The following is a 20173-nucleotide window of genomic DNA, read 5'->3' on the forward strand; positions in this document are numbered from 1 at the left end:
ACCCATTACCCCTTGTCCTGTCACTACAGTCTCTAATGAAGAGTCCCTCTCCAGCATCCCTATAGGCCCCCTTCAGATACTGGAAGGCTGCTATGAGGTCTCCACGCAGCCTTCTCCTCTCCAGGCTGAGCAGCCCCAACTTCCTCAGCCCATCTTCATATGGGAGGTGCTCCAGTCCCCTGATCATTCTCGTGGCCCTTCTCTGGACTTGTTCCAACAGTTCCATGTCCTTTTTATGTTGAGGACACCAGAACTGCACACAATACTCCAGGTGAGGTCTCACAAGAGCAGAGTAGAGGGGCAGGATCACCTCCTTCGACCTGCTGGTCACGCTCCTTTTGATGCAGCCCAGGATATGGTTGGCTATCTGGGCTGCAAGCGCACACTGCCGGCCCATGTTCGTTTTCTGATCACCCACCACCCCCAAGTCCTTCTCTGCAGGGCTGCTCTGAATCTCTTCTCTGCCCAACCTGTAGCTGTGCCTGGAATTGCTTCGACCCAGGTGTAGGACCTTGCACTTGGCATGGTTAAACTTCATGAGGTTGGCATCAGCCCACCTCACAAGCGTGTAGAGGTCCTTCTGGATGGCATTCCTTCCCTCCAGGGTATCAACCGAACCACACAGCTTGGTGTCATCGGCAAACTTGCTGAGGGCACACTCAATCCCACTGTCCATGTCACCAACAAAGATGTTAAACAAGACCAGTCCCAACACCGACCCCTCAGGGACACCACTCGCTACTGGTCTCTAGCAGGACATTGAGCCATTGACCACAACTCTTTGTGTGCGGCCATCCAGCCAGTTCTTTATCCACCGAGTGGTCCACCCATCAAATTGATGTCTCTCCAATTTAGAGACAAGGATGTCGTGTGGGACTGTGTCGAAGCTTTGCACAAGTCCTGGTAGATGACATCAACTGCTCTACCCCTGTCCATCGGTTCCGTAGTCCCATCATAGAAGGCCACCAAATTGGCCAGGCAGGATTTCCCCTTAGTGAAGCCATCCTGGCTGTCACCAAGCACCTTGTTGTTTTTCATGTGCCTTAGCATGCCTTCCAGGAGAATCCACTCCAAGATTTTGCCAGGCACAGAGGTGAGACTGTCTGGTCTGTAATTCCCTGTGTCATCCATCTTCCCCTTCTTGAAAATGGGGGTTATATTTCCCTTTTTCCAGTCATTAGGAACTTCACCTGACTGCCATGATTTCTCAAATATGATGGCCAGCGACTTTGCAACTTCATTTGCCAGCTCCTTCAGGAGCTGCGGATGGATTTCATCAGGTCCCATGGACTTGGGCACGTTCAGATTTTTAAGATGTTCTCGAACCAGATCCTCTCCTACAGTGGGCGCAAGGTCTTCATTCTCACAGTCCCTGCGTCTGCCTTCCAAGACTTGGGTGGTGTGGTCAGAGCCTTTGCCAGTGAAGACCGAGGCAAAGAAGTCATTCAGAACCTCAGCCTTCTCCAAATCCTGTGTAGCCAGTTCTCCTGAAAGCTTCCTGAGGGGGCCTACATTCTCCCTAGTCTGTTTTTTATTTGCTATGTACCTGTAGAATCCCTTCCTGTTATCTTTAATACCTCTAGCTAAGTTTAATTCTAACTGGGCCTTAGCTTTCCTAACCTGGTCCCTAGCTTTTTGGACAACATCCCTGTACTCTTCCCATGTCACCTGTCCTTGCTTCCACTTATTATAAGCCTCTTTTTTCAATTGAATTTTCCTCAGGAGCTCCTTATCCATCCAAGGAGGTCTCCTGGCCCTCCTGCTGCACTTCCTTCTAGTTGGGATGCAATGCTCCTGAGCTTGCAGCAGGTGATCCTTGAATATCAACCAACAGTCTTGGGCCCCTCTGCCCTCTAGGGCTGTATCCCATGGAACCTTCTGAAGCAGGTTCCTGAAGAGGTTAAAGTCTGCTCATTTGAAGTCCAGGGCAGTGAGCTTGCTGCACGCTCTTCTCACTGTCCTGAGGATCTCAAATTCGACCATCTCTCGTGATCGCTGCATCCAAGGCTGCCCTGGAGCATCACATTTCCAATGAGCCCTTCCCTGTTGGTGAGCACGAGCTCAAGCATGGCACCTCTCCTTGTTGGCTCCTCTATTACTTGCAGAAGGAAGTTGTCTTCCACACAATTGAGGAACCTCCTGGATTGCTTGTGCCGGGCCGTACTGTCCTTCCAGCAGATGTCAGGGTGGTTGAAATCGCCCATCAGAACAAGGGCCTGTGAGCGTGAGGCTTTTCCTATCTGTCTATGGAGTGCTTCATCCGCAGGTTCTCCTTGATCGGGCGGTCTGTAAGAGATCCCCACAGTAATGTCTCCCATAGCTATTTTTCCTTTAACCCTGACCCACAAACTCTCTGTGGATTGCTCACCTGTCCCCAGACAGAGTTCCATACTCTATGCTTTTGATGCAGCCCAGGATATGGTTGGCTTTCTGGGCTGCAAGCGCACACTGAAGCCGGCTCATGTTCGTTTTCTCATCACCCAATGCCCCCAAGTCCTTCTCTGCAGGGCTGCTCTGAATCTCTTCTCTGCCCAACCTGTAGCTGTGCCTGGGATTGCTCTGACCCAGGTGTAGGACCTTGCCCTTGGCATGGTTAAACTTCATGAGGCTGGCATCAGCCCACCTCACAAGTGTGTCAAGGTCCCTCTGGATGGCATTCCTTCCCTCCAGGGTATCAACCGAACCACAGAGCTTGGTGTCATTGGCAAACTTGCTGAGGGCGCACTCAATCCCACTGCCCACGTCAGCGATGAAGATGTTGAACAAGACCGGTCCCAACACCAGTCCTTGAGGGACACCACTTGTTACTGGTCTCCAGCTGGACATTGAGCCATTGACCACAACTCTTTGTGTGTGGCCATCCAGCCAGTTCTTTATCCACTGAGTGGTCCACCCATCAAATTGACGTCTCTCCAATTTAGAGACAAGGATGTCGTGTGGGACAGTGTCAAACGCTTTGCACAAGTCCAGGTAGATGACATCAACTGCTCTACCCCTGTCCATCGGTTCTGTAGCCCCATCATAGAAGGCCACCAAATTGGTCAGGCAGGATTTCCCCTTAGTGAAGCCATGCTGGCTGTCACCAAGCACCTTGTTGTTTTTCATGTGCCTTAGCATGCCTTCCAGGAGAATCCGCTCCAAGATTTTGCCAGGCACAGAGGTGAGACTGACTGGTCTGTAATTCCCCGGGTCATCCATCTTCCCCTTCTTGAAAATGGGGGTTATATTTCCCTTTTTCCAGTCATCAGGAACTTCACCTGACTGCCATGATTTCTCAAATATGATGGCCAGCGACTTTGCAACTTCATTTGCCAGCTCTTTCAGGAGCTGCGGATGGATTTCATTAGGTCTCATGGAGTTGTGTACGTTCAAGTTCTTAAGATGGTCTCGAACCAGATCCTCTCCTACAGTGGGCGCAAGGTCTTCATTCTCACAGTCCCTGCGTCTGCCTTCCAAGACTTGGGTGGTTTGGTCAGAGCATTTGACAGTGAAGACCGAGGCAAAGAAGTCGTTAAGGACCTCAGCCTTTTCCAAATCCAGGGTAGGCAGTTCTGCTGATAGTTTCCGGAGAGGGTGCATGTCTTTTATTTGCAACGTATCTAAAGAATCCTTTCCTGGTATTTTTCACGTCCCTAGCTAAGTTTAATTCTAACTGGGCCTGAGCTTCCCCATCCTGGTCTCTAGCTTCCAGGACGACATCCCTGTATTCTTCCCAAGCCTCCTGTCCTTGCTTCCACCTTTTACAAGTTTCTTCCTTCCCCCCCCCCCCCCCCCCCCCCGAAGTTTCCTCAGCAGCTCCTTATCCATCCAAGGAAGTCTCCTGGCCGTGCTGCTGCCCTTCCTTCTAGTTGGGATTGTAGCTTGTAGCAGGTGATCCTGAGCTTGTAGCAGGTGATCCTTGAATATCAACCAACAGTCTTGGGCCCTCCTGCTCTCTAGGGCTATATCCCATGAAACCTTACTAAGCAGGTTCCTGAAGAGGCCAAGGTTTGCTCTCTTGAAGTCCAGGGCAGTGAGTTTGCTGCACGCTCTTCTCTCAGATAAAAATGGAACTGTAAGTGAAACAGGAAAAGAGCTCTGGATGAACTAAAAGTAGGTGCCAGCAGGACATATTTTTTTAAATAATGTGTAAAAAGTTAGGTTCATAATGTAATGTGTCTGACAAGCAACCTGAAATACAATAATAATACTGAGCACCATCTGAAATTAAAATCGCGCAAATGAGTAGGCCAAATACACTATAGTGAGATGGCCATACTGATAATACAATGGAACATATCTTTCCATGACCAAGGCAACATGAGAATTACAATATAGTCTTCAAAGGTGATGTATGGAAAGAGAGAAGAAAGTTCAGACTCCTAGACTCTTCAGAAGATCAGCAAGCTTTCCACCTAGGAACACCTCTGAAGCTGGGAGAGTGGTGAGCAATGGTGTAAAAATGAAAATGTTTGACATAATTCTGTTTTGTGTCTGAGGAACAAAAAAAAAATAATGAGGCTGCATCCCTTTGGTGAGAGGTGATTAGACTTGGAATCTGAACTAGTGTTTCTGTTCAAAGCTTTTATCTCTTGTTCTGCTTCCAGGATTTTAGTAATCCCCTCTGCATTCTCCATGTTCTCATCAGAACACTTAACTTTCTGTTAAAACAAAAATATCAAAACCTCATGCTTTAGAACGTAGTCTTCAAGGTCAAGGAAGAGTTTGTGTCCAGTTCATGCATGATTGGTAAGGTGTATTGAGGGCTTTTGTGGGGTGGAATGGAGTTTTTGTTTGCTTAAAAAATATATGGTCCAGTATTCATACCATGAATTAGCATTAGCAAATATCTGAATATAAATTTCATGGAAATTTTTAGTGCAGTTTTTTTCTTGGCATGTATTTCCTCCTTTGCTGACAGCCATATGGACAGCTGTTCAGGGTCCCCTCTGACTTACAGATGGAGTGTCAAAGATCTTGAATATATTTTACTTTCTCTGCTTCATGAAGTTGATTTTTGCTTTCTGGCTTTTTTGGGGCATATCTCTGCTAATTGGTGCTGAGACACTGAACAGGTTTCCCAGAGAAGCTGTGGCTGCCCAGTCCCTGGCAGTGTTCAAGGCCAGGTTGGATAGGGCTTTGATCAGCCCGTTCTAGTGGAATGTGTCCCGTGCCCACGGCAGGGGGGTTGGAATAGGTGAACTTCAAGGTCCTTTCCAATCCCAACCATTCTATTATTCCATTATTGTTTTATATATCAGGAAACTGCACATGGAACAGTGTGAACTGAGTCAGTTCATTGCTGGAGAGAGAAAGAGATTTCAGCAAACTGAATTGGCTAGGCACAAAGAGCAACACCAGAGGAAGAAGGCAGGAGTAAGCAGTTGGGGGGCACTCCAATCAAGCTTGGGGTGTGTACCCTCATTGGCAGTAACAAACTGTGATATTGTTGCATTACTATATTTATTACACATCATACTCAGTTTCCTAGGGACTAAAAATCCCTTTACTACTACTTCTTGTTACTAGATTGATTGCACAATTAAATTGCCTTTTTTATGACTTATGAGGTGAGTGAATACTCTGGTACTTTGGTCTCCTCTTAGAGTACCTCCTCAGGGAGGCTCTTCTCAGCCTTCTTTTGGTCTGATGTGATTTTTGAGTGGTGTAGCATCTAAAATGCTACAGGTCAGGTATAGTGTCACAGATATCACAGTCACTTTGAATGCAGTGAAAACTAAAGCATCGTTCTTGGGTTTTAGATGCTTTTTTTAGGTGTTGCTAGACAGCTGGAGTTGTGTGTCGTGTTATATGTCTATATTCTTCCTGTCTTAAAATGACAGCCATGGCTACATAGCTGTGTAAGAATGAAACACTGCAGTAGTAAGCATAATAATAAATATGGTCATTATTCCTAGCTCTATAAAACACACAAAACACTCTCCTTTGATCAGTGAATTAGTAATATTCACTTAACTTTGATTAATTTTTAAATACCTTCCAGTGCTTTTTAAACTACTTCATTTTGTAATGGGCTAGAAAAGGAGAAATAAATTGTTAAGGTAAACCAAAAACTAGCACAGTAAGAAGCTCAATGCTAAAATAGTGATTAGTACACAAAATGAATTAGCTTCAAGTCTCTGAAATACAGCAAAATGAATTCCAGCTACCCATTATGTAGGTGCTTGTAGTTGAGCTGATGCAACAGATGCATACTCCTTAAAGATCCTAGTCCTTTTCCCACAGTTGACTGCAAGGTTTCACTCACTCTCTAAGCCTTTTCTCACCTCGAGAACTGTCCCAGAGTTCCATGTTTTGTCATTGAAATAGGTGCTTTGTCCCTGCAGGAAACCATTACAGCTGAGCACCTATGCAAGGATGGCAGGAGTTCCCTGAGAAAAGCAACAGGACCTGGACCAGATTGGCTTACCAGATAGTCAGACTACATCACTGAATCTTCTCAGGGAACCTGTTGTGTGTCTTCTGATATTGTTGGTTGTATGCTTTATTCTACACCAACATTACCTACTGTGCAAGTCTGTTCCTGTATTTTCTTGCAGGCTTTTAAAGTGCTACAAGTTATGTAACACATACTGTCTCAGTAGTAGGACAGTAATACTGCTTCAGCAAATAATTTCATAGACTTTTAGTCCATGTGAGGATTGAATGTGACAGTTGATAATCTTGAATGTTGCACACATCACAGACATGTGAATGAGAGGAGACAAGTTAATTTGGCAGGTTATTTAAAATTGCACAGATGTCAGAGGGCGTTTTTGCACTTTGGATAATAGACCTTTCAGACCTGTGTTGACCCTCAGCAGCACACTTTAGCACATAGCTAACTTAAAAGAAATCCACCTCAGTTAAGTTGTCTTGATTACTCATTTCACTCTTTCTTCGATTGCAGTGTCTTCTGCATTTATCTCACAGTATGAGTCCATCAGGTATGCTAGTGTCAGAAAGAGCGACTGGAATCAAGAGAACAACTCAATATGAGTTATGCTTCTTGTTCATTTTATACAAATCCTTAACCCCTTATATACTATTTCTTACGTGCACTTACAGTGATTTGGCATATTATGATTGGATACATGTCCTGAAGACCCTTAGTGACTAACATTTAATTGGTTAAACACAGGTGTGAGAACTCGACCTCGAAAGCTTGCCAACAGTTCACAGTTCTCATTAACTCGGTGAATTCCAGCCTCTTATCTTGCTTGCTTAAGCTTCTTTGGGCCTCTCATGGCCTTGCTGTATCTTTCAGGATTATTCAGAGTTTATGTACCAACTATGCATTCTCCCGTGAGAACACTGTCTCCACATGTTAGCAGTATTTCTGTTATGCATTTAATACTGAGCAGGGGAGGAGAATGTTGGGGCAGGGGACTTTGTTGTCTGCCTGTTAGTTTAATGTGGACACTTAAACCCCAAGTGTACTCAGCAAGCAACATTAAGCTGGCCTAGGTAGTCTTTTCACTCTTAAATCCATTTAAATAAAACTGTAACTATAGCATATGTAAGCATACCTAAGTTATCAGTAAATTAAGGAGCTCAGGTCCTGACTTGTTGCCATTAGTGACTTGTAATGTTGAGGTCATCACAGCCCGCGAGACCCAGGAAGTCTGTTGGCCAGAGCATGCTAATCTCTGTTGCTGTAACTGTGCTCTTGATGATAACCTGGCTAGTTTGACAACTCCAGTCTTAACAACTGGGGCAGAAGCATATATCATTAACTGAATGGGGGATCTGAAGTTAAATGATATTCTCAGTAGTTCATGTTATGCAGTTGTAATATCCCATGCATCCCACAATGATTGTTATATGCATATTTGTGTTTCACTACGGGAACTAAAGGGAAAAATACATTTTAAAATATGAATAAAAAGATCAAAAACCTAACTTAGTTAATATTAGGTTTTTCTAGAAATTACAAAATCAGGTAAGAAATAATCCTTTGAGCTTTTTCATAACACCTTAAAACTAATGAGTTTTTACCAAGCCTGAACTTACCTGAACTCAAGATTTCTATTTTTAAATGGGCTCAGTGCTATCCTGTTGAAAATTGAAGTTGTATTTGGAGTGATTTAAGGAATAATATGTTGTTCCATGTAAAGTAAGCCCACTAATAATGCACAAATAATACTTTTTAATCTGAACGTTGTCAGATAATTTGCTAAAGGATTGTTATTTTTTTGTTGCTCTGTTGTTAGTCATTATACAAAATTAAAAGTTGACTCTTACTGCAAATAGAACCAATAGCATGTTCATCTAAATAAATCACAAGTTATGATACATGTTTTCTATTTCAGTCTAGTTTATTGGCAAAGGTAGACAGACTTGTCTATGATAATATGAATAGTTTGGTCTTGAAGCTACATTTTCTTTATAGAAGATCAGCATTTGCTGCTTTTTCCAAACAACAGCAGCCAAGGTTGTCTTATCAGGAAAACAATTAGCTGCAGTTCTCCAAGTCATAGAGAAGGTAAGAGGAGCTTTGAAAAATGAAACAATGGTGTGAGCTTGCAGCAAGTTTCCTGTGTTTGGGAAGATTAAAAACTAAAGAACTTCCCAACAAGCTGACAAAATCGGCCCCTTTTTACATGTAAAAATCCTCAGAAGCTTAGAAATATCACCTTCAGATAAACATGTTAAGTTATACAAGTTATTGTAAAAAAGCTTAAGCTTAAACTGTCTGCAATATAGAGAATATTTCAAAATTGTGGCGTTTTTTTCAGGTAAATTTTATGTTCACTCTTTACTGTTTATGTGGGCCCTTATTTATAACACTGACCCTGAGTTGCAGATATTTAATATCTTTTAACTTTTAAGAGAAGATGCCCAAGAGTGTTTTCTTAAAAATCTCTGTAGGAATTGCTGGTTTATTTCTTGCATTTCTAAATGCCTTTCTAATCCCTCAGTATTTTCCTGGTGGCAAAGACAAATTATTGCACATAGTGGTGGATAGGCCCAGTTAGTTCTAGCTCTCTTACTGTTGTTATTAGCAATTATGTTACATAGTCCTTATGATAAGTTCAGTTAGAATTATTTTTGTAGCTGAAATGGAGTCTTACTTCCCTCTTTTCTCCTTTACTTTTCCCATACTCAGCCTGCTAATGTTTTCCTTCTTTACAAGTTGAAACTGTGCTTTTCTGTTTCCAGAAACTGCTTCTTGCATTTAATGCCTGGAATACATATCTGGGAGAAGAGAGAAAAAAGAATTCTTTGCTTTTGCTACCAGTACTAAAGCTGATTCTCTTTTCTAGTTTTATCTTCATATTTCCTGTTGTTGAAAATGAAAAAAGGAAAAGAAAATGAAAAAAGGAAAAGATCAACTGCCTATATTTTAGGATAAACAGAATTTACTCTATGATTATTTGAAAGAAAAAAGATCCAAACCCAGGATCTTTAAGAAATGTTAAAAATACTGTTTCCAGCTGTATTATTCTAATATGGTTTTGAGCATACCTGTTACCTTAACTTTTCTGAATAACACTGTACTTAAGCAGGTCCCTTTTTCTCTCCTTCAGTAAGCAAGAGGTAAATTATTAATGGTGTTTACCACAGTACCAGGTGAATATGTGTTTTGCTTGTCAATACTTTCATTTATGCCTTGCATTTCGGAAAATCTTTTTCCTGACAGCTTGCTTCACCTTTTTGTTGTCTGACCCTTAACAAAGTGTCACTCTAGAAATTTCAGATAATTGTCTGAAAGAAAATTCAGGAATGTCTATTCAGAACTTTTTCCAAATTACAGCCTTGTAGATCCCTATATTTCTGTTTCTCTACCTGTTCCCTTGATTTACCCAGGTGAAACAGTTTTACCTATTCACTTCCTTTTTACATTTCTTAGGACAAACATTGGGTTCTTTTAGCATGTTAGCTCTGTATGAACTGTGAGGCTTAATGGGGAACAATGAAAGTATAATTTCTCAATTCCAGAAATATCTCTTTAAAATTAAGATGCTTTAAAAGGCTTCTGCTTCTCCTTTTGAGACCCTTGAGGATATTGCATACCTAATGTTTATAGGACTTAAAGTTAGACATTTGTCACAGAAAAGTGCAAAAAGACAATATAGATAAACTTGGTGGATTCTAATGAATGAGCGTTCCTCTCACATAATTGCAGAAACCACAACTCTAAACTGAGTGCAGCACCCTTCAAAGGGAACTTAATTTCATACCATGAGTGGTGTAACATAGCTTGCTGTTTGGTACTTAATAACAACTTCAATTTAGGGGTAATGGTTTTACATTTAAAGTCCCATTAAAAAGATAAACACCTTTAAACTGACCACTCAGATCACTTAACAGTGGTGTCTGATCAGTAGAAAGACTATGCATTTTATCCCCTTTCTTTTGGGTTTTTGAGGCCCTCTGTCTGGTAGTAAGCTTTAACAAATTGTCTGTGTGAGACCTTAAGGCTACTCATGAAATTCAGGAAGACTCAGAGCTACTTACTTATATAGATAAAATTGCATCAGATGACCTGCGAGAAACAGGTACCATTGCAAATTCAAGTTACTGTTAAGATTCCTGTCAGCAATTTCAGCCCTTTCTTGCAAAAGCAACCAAATAAAGTATTACTCAAACATCTGTCAACAGAGACTTGAGGGTCTAACCTTCAGCTAAACTAGAAACCCGTAATGAAGGACAGCTGGTCCAAACTGCTTCTGCTTACATGAGGCTTCAGCACTTCTTTGATGTATAGGTAGGTCATGTTTGTGACAATATAATTTCCTAGAAGTAATCTGTCTAGCATAATTTATGCAGTCTGCTTAACTTCTTTTCGTTAGACAGCTTTGTTATTTATCTTCAGATTCTTAACATACTCTGTATCCAAATGTGTCATGTCTTTAAAACTGCTAAAAATTGCTGTGCTAGTTTTTATACTTGTAAAGCAATGAGGTATTTCATAATTTCCAAGCTAAGCAGAAGCCTTCTGATCTCCTTTCTATATCCCTGTCCTGTAGCAAGGCAGTAGAGCCCACTTCCTTCTCTAAAATGGTAAGCATTCCACTATTTATCCATAATACTCCCTGTGGCTTCTTCCTCTGCTTTATTTTAATGTGTGTACATGCTATTACACCCCCTTATCAAAGAGCTGTTTTTTTTTCCTTTAGATTCACCTTCTTTCCAGGTTACTTGGATGCTTCCAGAGCTTTTTCAAAGCTCAGGGTGATCTAAAAGTTGAGAGCTAAGAAAAACTGAGATTTTACATTGCATTTCCAAACGAGTTAAAAGGGGGAAAGTGAAAGGCTGTTCTTGACAGAACAGTGGATAATTATTGTCATTTCAGTAGACAGTTTAACTGACAAGAGATGGGATAGTTAATTTACTTGGAAAAAACATAGGAAGACCATTAACAATTGTTTACAGTGCATGACAGCATCTTATAATTACTACTGTTCTACTAGTAGTAACTTGAACCTCACTGTTGTCTTGGATCCACATCCCCCAGAAAACAGTGTCTTTGGGATCTTTTGGGTCTCTCACACACCCCACCACCCCCCCTTTTAAATTAAATTACCTTTTAGAAGCTTAAATTTAAGTACCTAATGGTTGAAGGTGTTGCTGAACCTGAAGATTTATCTTTTTTTTTTACACTGCTGTTCATTTTACTGTTCAAATTTGACTTTTACAGATTTCTTACATTGCAAACCTCCTGTGTTTTCTCTTTTGTGGCTTTCCTGTTAGGATCCCTGATTCTTTGTTTCAAATGCCATGTAGAAACTGTTGAACAGGATATTTTTTGGAAAGTGAATATATACAACCAGGGTCCTTAGTTTCTCAACCTTGTATTTAGAAACCCTAATGGGACTAGAATCAGGGTTAGCTGTCTTATATAAAACTGTCACCTTCCTCAAGAAAGTATAGAAACTTTTTGTAGGTGGAGAGTGGTTCCTTGGTGTGAAAAATCTTGTATAATGCTGAGTAATACCTGACTATTTCAGGAATTCTTTAATGTGTATCCACACTAAAATGTTACTTCCATGTTTGAGGGTGAGTTGGCTACAGCAGGCCCACGTTCTTGCTTCTGAGACCATGATGGAGAGGTGACCCTAAGAGCTGCTGACTTACTGTGTGTAGGTAAATGAATTTAATTTTTTATTTTTTTATTTTATTCCAATGTCTCTAACCCTGCATTAATTTTTTCTTTTTTTTCGTATCTCCGGGCATTGTTTTAGGTTACCTTGTTCCTTCTTAACATGTGTGAGTATGACTGGTAAAAGCCTGAAGCACATAGATATATCTGAGGTGGTTTGTTTGGGTGGTTCTTTTTTTTGGTTTTGTTTTGTTGTTTGTTTATTTGTTTGTGTGGTTTTGTTTTCTGGTTTTTGTTTTTTTAACAAACCCTGAAAGTGATTCAAAAGCCTCTGTGGATTTTATACAGACTTTTGGCTTCTTTGTGGTTTTAATTAGGTTTTCTGTACAGCTTTCATGCTTGAAAGCTACACGAGATTTAAAGTGCATATATGAATTGCACTTCTGTGTGTGGAAGGGCTTTGCAGTGTTCTGCTGTTGATGAAGTAGCTTGAACTATGCCAACCCTTACTTTAACAGTGACCTTTTCAAAATTTCCTAGTGTTTACTGACTTACAGTAGCTTTTATATCATTAGAAAATAAATCTTCCTTATATTTAGAAGAGAAAATAGTTCATAATTGTGACATGTCCCGCAAACTTCTTTGAATGACTGTTCCTGTAGATGCTGCAGGTTTGTCTTTGCTGATGCAAAATAACCAAGTTCAGTAACATGTAAGCTTTGTCATTTTTCTCACACATGCTAATAAAGTTATATTTTAATCAATAGAAAAATGTTACTTCACAACATAAAATATTTTTCTCACTGAAAATGTTCCACTTTTGGAAATTGCCAAGGGGAGTGTAAATCCATTTCTAAATGCGCAACAGATCGAAGACCCCAAACTGGCTGTGATAAACATGTTCATGTAATTTTGTTACCTATTCTAAGGTACAATCTAAATAAAAAAACTCAACAAGAAACATACCCACAAAATTCTGTCATTTCTCCTCCTTGTTTTTCTCTTCGTAAAAATAACCAGGCTTCTAATAGCCAGACAAATTACTGATGCACAGTGCTCCAGCATGTTTTCTCCTTTTAATATTTAGTACTACTCTCTTTGTGTTCTTGAGAGTATATTTTATGTATTTACCATAGATTTGGAAGACATTCACATTGTGGTACACACCTGTGATTGAATCATGTGAATAACAGGTGTCAAGCATAGAGCAGATCTCAATCTTGCTGACTAATTTTCAGAACTGTGAATGAAGAGGAAACTCTAGAAAGTACTGCCTGTTCATGTATGTATATGTGTACCAGTCCATTTTCTAAAGCTAGAAAACCTGAACTGATATAAAAATCTGAAGTACCATAAGAAAATTTGGATGATTAAATTATTTGAACTCTACACTTGGAACTCAGTAAGCTAAATACAACACAGAACCAGTGGTAACTGACAGAAACGCATTGGCAGATAAAATGTTAACAATATTCCATATAATTTAAGGAAAAAAAAGTCCAAACTATTGGGGCTTTTTTTCCAAATACATTAAGAAAAAAAAAAAGGAAAATTTGAAGAATTATTAGTTTTACTAAAGCAAATGTTATTAAGTGCCTATTGAGACTAAATTGGAATGGTCAGAAAATAATCATTCTAACAGTAACTGGGCCATTTCCATTCAATGAGTTACCTAATAGCGGATATTTTACTGGTTCCAAATGTTAAACTCTTAGCATTTCTAGTGGAAATCTCCATTACCCATCTATTGTTCTGAAGTAAATATAAAGAGAAATATATGTGTTTATAAATTTATAGAGAAAACAATCTCTGGTCAAGGAACTTCTTGGCTGGCGTGAACAGTGTATGAGCATTATTCAGGCAGTCTACCTCAGCATGGTGTCTATAGAGCATTTAAGTTAATTTTTCTTCTAGTTAAGTAAACTTGAAGTGTATCACTGTACCTTTATCTTCCTGGAATTGAAACATAGGACGTAATATGACTGACTGAGTTGCTTGCTAATCAAAGCTATCTGTCAAGATAATGAGGGAGGATTTTTCCAGTGTGGGATGGGATGGGAGGATAGGGGAAAACCTCATTGAAAGTAGAAACATGATTAGTGGGTACAGGCTTGGGAGCATTTGCATTAGGGTTGGCAGAGAAGTTGTTTTGCACTTTACGCTCAGGACTGATGTTTGAAAGTTGTTTATGTTTGTTATGCTGAGCTGTTTTATACACTCTCTAGGCATGTTTTGCTGATACATAGTAACCACGGGATAGCTATTGACTTAAATTTGAAGAAAACTGCAAGCTGTAGTTTAAACTGAATTGTTGCTTCAGAGTGAAAATTTCACTTGCTTACTGTAATACTTACAACTAAGTATGAGATTTGGGTGGTGTTTAACCCTCATTTATCACTTTTACATACCCCCTTTTACAGCTGGATTTCGAAATCTGGTTTTAAACTTCATTTAACATGCCTTCCAGAAAGTAAATATGTCACTAAGTTTTGGTTTATTTTACGTACTCATTCTTTGAGGTAGTTTAACTTGGTACAAACCGATGCTGCATTCAAACTTCATTCAGAATTGGTCAAGACTAGTTTATTTCATGTTACGGAAAGTGATTCAGAAACACCTGGAGCCAAGATTTATATCCTTACCTAAATTCTGAAAGCACTGTGTTTTTATAGCTCTTCAGAGGAAAGGCAGGAACTGCATTAACACCTGTTAGAGCAGCAGTTAATGCAATGCTGACTAGAACTTCAAAACCCCAATATTAATGTTAAAATGTGAAGGGGGGCAAAAAAGAATGTTTTATTTTTAATGACGGAAATTATTTTTCTCCTTTTTCAAAAATAAAATAAATCGGTAAAGTCTTAAAGCATTTGAGGGACATTATATTAATGCAGACAGGCTTGCTTCTTTATTTTCTGTTGTATTGAAAATGAAGACCTGGGGCACTTCTGAAAGTGATTATATTGGAATAATTATATGCAGATTTTAAATCCTCACGGATTACGTACCCCATTTGGAGGCTTGGAAACTGTTTTATTTCTTAAACAGTTGAAATATCTCTTTCTTACTGAAAGTTACCTTGTGCTTTGCTTTTTATTGTAGCAGAGGTTCATGTCCAATATGTCAGAAATCTAGGTTGCAAGGATTTTAAAATATCTGACTTTGAGTGCTTTTGTATAGTAATGCTATATCAATTGCAAAAAAAAAAAGTGTCTGTGTAAACCTGTACTGGCGTTTAAATTCTTCTTCAGAGATGGTGAAAATTACACTGTGTGTAGCCTCAGGCTCCATAATCTACACTGTGTAATTCCCTTGCATGAAGTAGATAGTGGAAAGCTGCTAGTTATAGAAATTTGGTCAGGTTTAGGCACTCCAGGTGGCTTTTTCAAGGTTTAAGATAGTGCAATGATGCCATCTTTTACTTTCTTCAGTAAATTTCAGTCATCCGGAATTGTCGTTCATCACTGACAGCACTCCATTCAGTATCGTTTCACTTGAGTTAGGGTTATAAATCATACTGTGCAATTTCTCTGAAGAGTATAAAACGGTTCCAACACTACATCTGTTAAGAATATAATGCTAGTCTTTCCATGCAGCAAAATGTTGAAGATTTAATCATAACAGCACCATTTAGAGGTGTCCATTCATGTATTTGGATACTTTAACTAAGAAAGATGGGTTGCTTCCTGAATGAGAAACAAATACGTAGTGGGGCAATCTCTTCTATCCAAGCTATTTTCTTTATGAAATGGAATTTTGAGGTATAGCTTTTTAAAATACCTTCAGGAGCTTGAAAGCAGTAAGTGTTTCCAGTATTTCTACAGCTGTGTGAAATGGTTTGCATATAAAAATGAAGGTGATAAATTATGGTTTCAAAAAAGGCACAAGCGAATTCTGTTAATACTTTCGGCAAAAGTTGTTTTTGTAACTTTCTTGAAGAGCGTAAAACTCAGGTAAAAATCACTACAAAATACATGAAAATTATGTATTGGATTTTTAAGTTATTTTTGTAATAACATTGCATTATTTTTGTCTGCCTCCCTAAATATATTCTGGAGAAAAAGAAATTTCTTCAGGTATTGGAGTGAACAGACATGAGTTGACAAATATGTCTCTAAATAGACCATACTCTCTTTTCTACTGCCTAAATTCCCAAGACTAATTTATACTTTCTGTTGTCTCCCCTTCCTGTATCCTTATCTCCACTTAGTCTAGTTTGTACTATGAACAGGTAGCTTTTGTAGCCAGTGTGATATTAGCTATCTTTAAGGAGCTGATACATGTTTTAAGTCTTCTTTACTGGAGAAATATTCTTTACATGCCTTTTGTAATATGTAAGTCTTTGGGTACTATTATATTTAAAAAAAAACCTGCCCAAAGCCCTCAGTGCTCATTCATACCCCCTTTAGAGCATTGATTCAAAACCTACTGAAAAGCTTTATTTGGTCACAATTCAGTGAAGTGGGTTTTCTTTGTTGTTGCTTTTGTTGGTTTTGGTTGGCGTTTTGTTTGTGGTTTTTGTACGTTGTGTGGTGTTTTCTTTTTTCCCCCACTAAGCCTTTTTCTGTTCTTTTCCGAATGTGCAACTATCACATTTGAATATTATGTTGTAATGCTTATGGATGATTTCACACTTTTAAAAAAAAAGTAAATATTGAATACTGGATTGCAGAATAATTAATTTTGTGCTAAATGTAAGTCTTTTATAATGCTTTTTTACCTGGTCATTTGGCCTAGAATTGGAACATGTAAGATTATAATAGATGTACTGGGCAGGGCAGTTGTCAAGAAGTTAAAGGAGAATAGCTTTCAGAAAGTATGTTACAGCAAAAAGTAAAGTCTTGTGATTAGGGGAGAGGTAATTTTAGTAAGGTTAAGTCTATCTTGGTAAGCATTGCAGTAAGACTAGATCTGTGGGCTGAAATAGTTGGTAATATGGTCCCATAGACTGAATGCCTATCAGTAGTTTGAATTTTTTAGCTGCCCCTCAACAGCTGGCAAACTGTTGCTTTTGTTAAATCTGACCAATTTAACAGTCCAAAGGTATATGAAAATTTGTCAAATATATGACAAGAAATGAAACCAAATCTAGTACTTCTTCTGAGGTTAGCATGCAGTTAGTGGCAAATTAATTTCATATATATCCTGTCATTTTGTCATGGTTTGTACTTTTAATTTTGCACTGTAACTGTAGTTTGGACAAAATGATGATCATTGGCCTAATTTGCAGGGTTGCAGACATCCAGAAAATATTTTCAGAGAGAAAACATTTCCTGCTGTTTGCCTTGCTCTTCTTGGTATATATGTTTATTATTCATGTATCTTTCAAGAACTGAATTGTTTTAACTGATTAAATTAAGTCATGAAATGTTCTCTTCCCTGGGGTCAGGGAGGAAAGGCATGGGAACATCTTAAACTGGCTTTGCTGGCTGAAGACAAGACAATATGTTATGTAACTACCTTAATACAGATGTATGGATTCTTTTGTATTCCTTTGAGGGAGAAGCCGATCAAGTGCTTAAGCAGTTCTGCAGCACCACTAAACTTTTTAGATGTGAAATTATAATTCATTGGACTGTGGAACCCTTTGCAGTTCCTGTCAGAATTAAGTACTCTCAACAGTGCAAAGGAAATTAATTGTTATAAATTATTTTAATACTTTTGTATAGAGCCCCAAACAAGGCTGCATATTGTCCTAAACAGCAATTAAGGTATTAAAATAAGGTTATATGTAAAAAGCAAAAATAACAACCCAAACAAGCCCTTTACATGTCACCCAAAAGGTAAGAAGTAATTTGGCAAGATAAGCAATACTTTGAAGACAAGGCTGCATGTTACTTTTTTCTTTTTTTCTTTTCTCTTCATGAACAGCTTGGAAACAAAAGCATAGATTCATCACCCTTGGCCAAAGAATTCCTGTTCAGGAAAGGCATTTTATGGGGAATTAACTTGACTCCCGGCCACTATGCGCTTGGATGTCAGGTGCATACCAGGTGCTTTCCTGACTTGGGACCTCTATCAACAGATAAATACAGAGGAAAACAGGTAAGATTATAAAGTCAGTTTCAAATAATAGCTTAAAGTAGAAGGATGGAAGATGGGGGGAAAGCTGCTTAAGGAAGAACATTGTATGATAGATACTTGCATGCAGTATGTGTGTGTATTTGCTGTTATCCATCTTAGGCAGCCTTTGCCAAGAGAGATTATTTGCATCAAAGTGCTTTCTCCTGGTTTACTTTAAATTAAATTGGTTTATTCATTTTGTCTCCCTTCAAATGGGATAAACCCAATTAAAATGTGGATGCCTTTATTTTCAGACAGCATGTTTGATTCATCTACTTTTCTCTGAATCATTTTGTGTATTCTTTTTAACTTCTCTTTTTTTAGTTGTCTTTTGAACATATGCTCACCTGCTTCAATGGATCCAAAGCTAGTAATAAAAGCACCCCTAAATATATAACAGATGCAGAAGTGAATATAAGTGGAAACAGTTGAATAAGGGAAGCAGACCCAGAGCTGTCATCAAGGTCTTCACAGTCACTAGATTTTTTTTCACCTGCTCGTGCAGTTCTTGCTCAAGATCTGTTGGCAGTGACTATGTATTTCATCTCTCACCATTTTTTTTTTTTTCTCCTCAACCTCACAGGGTTTTCCTGAGAGTTTGTGGCTATATTAGGTTCATCTTTAAATCCTACTAAATGTGCTAAACAGCGTAAAATGGTTGCCATTAAAAAGGCAAATTTTTATGCTGCCAATACTAATCTAGGGCCTCCTTCTAAAGTTTGTTCCTGGAGGCTCTCTGGAAATCTTCCAGCTTGTGAGAATCTGGTGTGGAAGGGTGCATGTCAGCTTGGTGTATGGAGAACTGAAGAACTAGGAGTTCATGGGTTTGTTTTCCTATATAAACAAAATGCATTTTGTAAAGAAAGGTGGAAATACCAGTTGGCAAACGTATTTTATGCAGTGCTTTGAATCTGAGGTGTGGTACATACAGAATCAATTAAAAATATCATGACCCTGTGTCATTGTGGCTTAAGAGCAAAAGAAAAGAATTCACATTTGTCTTTCTTCACAAATGTGTTTAAAAGCAATTGATGCTTGCTGTTCTCTGACTCATTCCGCATAGGAGAGTTGTGTTTACAGAGATTTTTCTAGATGTGTGAAGAAACTTCTGGGCAAGATGGCTTTAAGCAGGGTGCAGAGAAGTTTTGATTTTGTTACAAAAATAAGGATTCCAGATATTATGATATCTGGATTATTATTTTATATGCATTCCTTTCCTTTCAGAAGTGTTCTTAGATCCCGCTGAATACACCAGGCCTTGTTGCCTTTTGTACTTTGTGAATACAAAAAAGAATATAGATGTATCAACACAAGCTTAACAATCTCTGATTTGAGATAATAAAAACAATTATATGCTTCATTATGATCTTTATCTCCATTTCTTGGTTGTAATAACATAGCTGGACAGCAAACTCATCGTAAAAGGATCGTCTCAGTGGCACACCAGCATGATTCTATTAAGTTAAAAAAGAACACTTAAATGAAACCAAATTGACAAATTGCTTTTAAGCTCTGCCTACATAGACATAAGGATCTTTTTAGAAGCTTTCTCAGGGACATGTGATTGGACTATCTCCATCAGCAGCATAGAGTTCCCTGTTCTCTAACACAGAGTACAGACAGAAAAAACACTTTGGTCACCTTCTCTTTCTCTGTCCCCTTACCCCTATTCACATGAAGTGAAATGCAGCATTCCAGCAAATAGTGACGGGATTTTTTCAGCCAAATTAAACAATAGCATTCTGGTGCATGTTCAAAGGCATTTTGTAGTTTGTGGTCTATCTGTGTTCAATATGACTGCTTCGTTTTCCTTCCAGATCTGAGCTACAGTGTCCTCTGCTTTCTTATTCCATAGACCTCTTGAAACCACATTTCTTTCTTTGTTGTTCACTGTAGTGATCACTTGTCTGTACAGAGACAGAGCAGGACAGTAGTGAAAGTCAGTTTGGTGGGGGCTTGTGAAACTGCTGCTCTTGTTACACTGTGTACTTCCTTTCCCTCTGCTGAATATATGCCTTTAAATATAAATCTCAAACTAGCTTTGCCATAGAGGCCTATTTCTCTGTTTGTGAACAGGTGCTTTGTCCA

At 39.0% G+C, this 20173-nt stretch overlaps 1 long non-coding RNA gene across 2 annotated transcripts; it reads left to right on the forward strand.

Annotated features, from left to right (window-relative positions):
• The first annotated feature begins 9956 nt into the window (after window positions 1–9956).
• On the forward strand, window positions 9957–19347 carry LOC134163813 (uncharacterized). Of its 2 annotated transcripts, none has more exons than XR_009965053.1 (3): window positions 9957–10690; window positions 17894–18067; window positions 18410–19347. It is a non-coding gene; the product is annotated as an uncharacterized LOC134163813 (long non-coding RNA). The 2 variants fall into 2 exon arrangements; XR_009964967.1 differs by lacking the exon at window positions 9957–10690 and adding an exon at window positions 10701–10986.
• Window positions 19348–20173: the final 826 nt, after the last annotated feature.

The sequence above is a fragment of the Pezoporus occidentalis genome, unplaced genomic scaffold (assembly GCF_034315485.1).
Source record: "Pezoporus occidentalis ecotype Australia unplaced genomic scaffold, CSIRO_AGI_Poc_V1 ctg1, whole genome shotgun sequence".
Taxonomy (NCBI): Eukaryota; Metazoa; Chordata; class Aves; order Psittaciformes; family Psittacidae; genus Pezoporus; species Pezoporus occidentalis.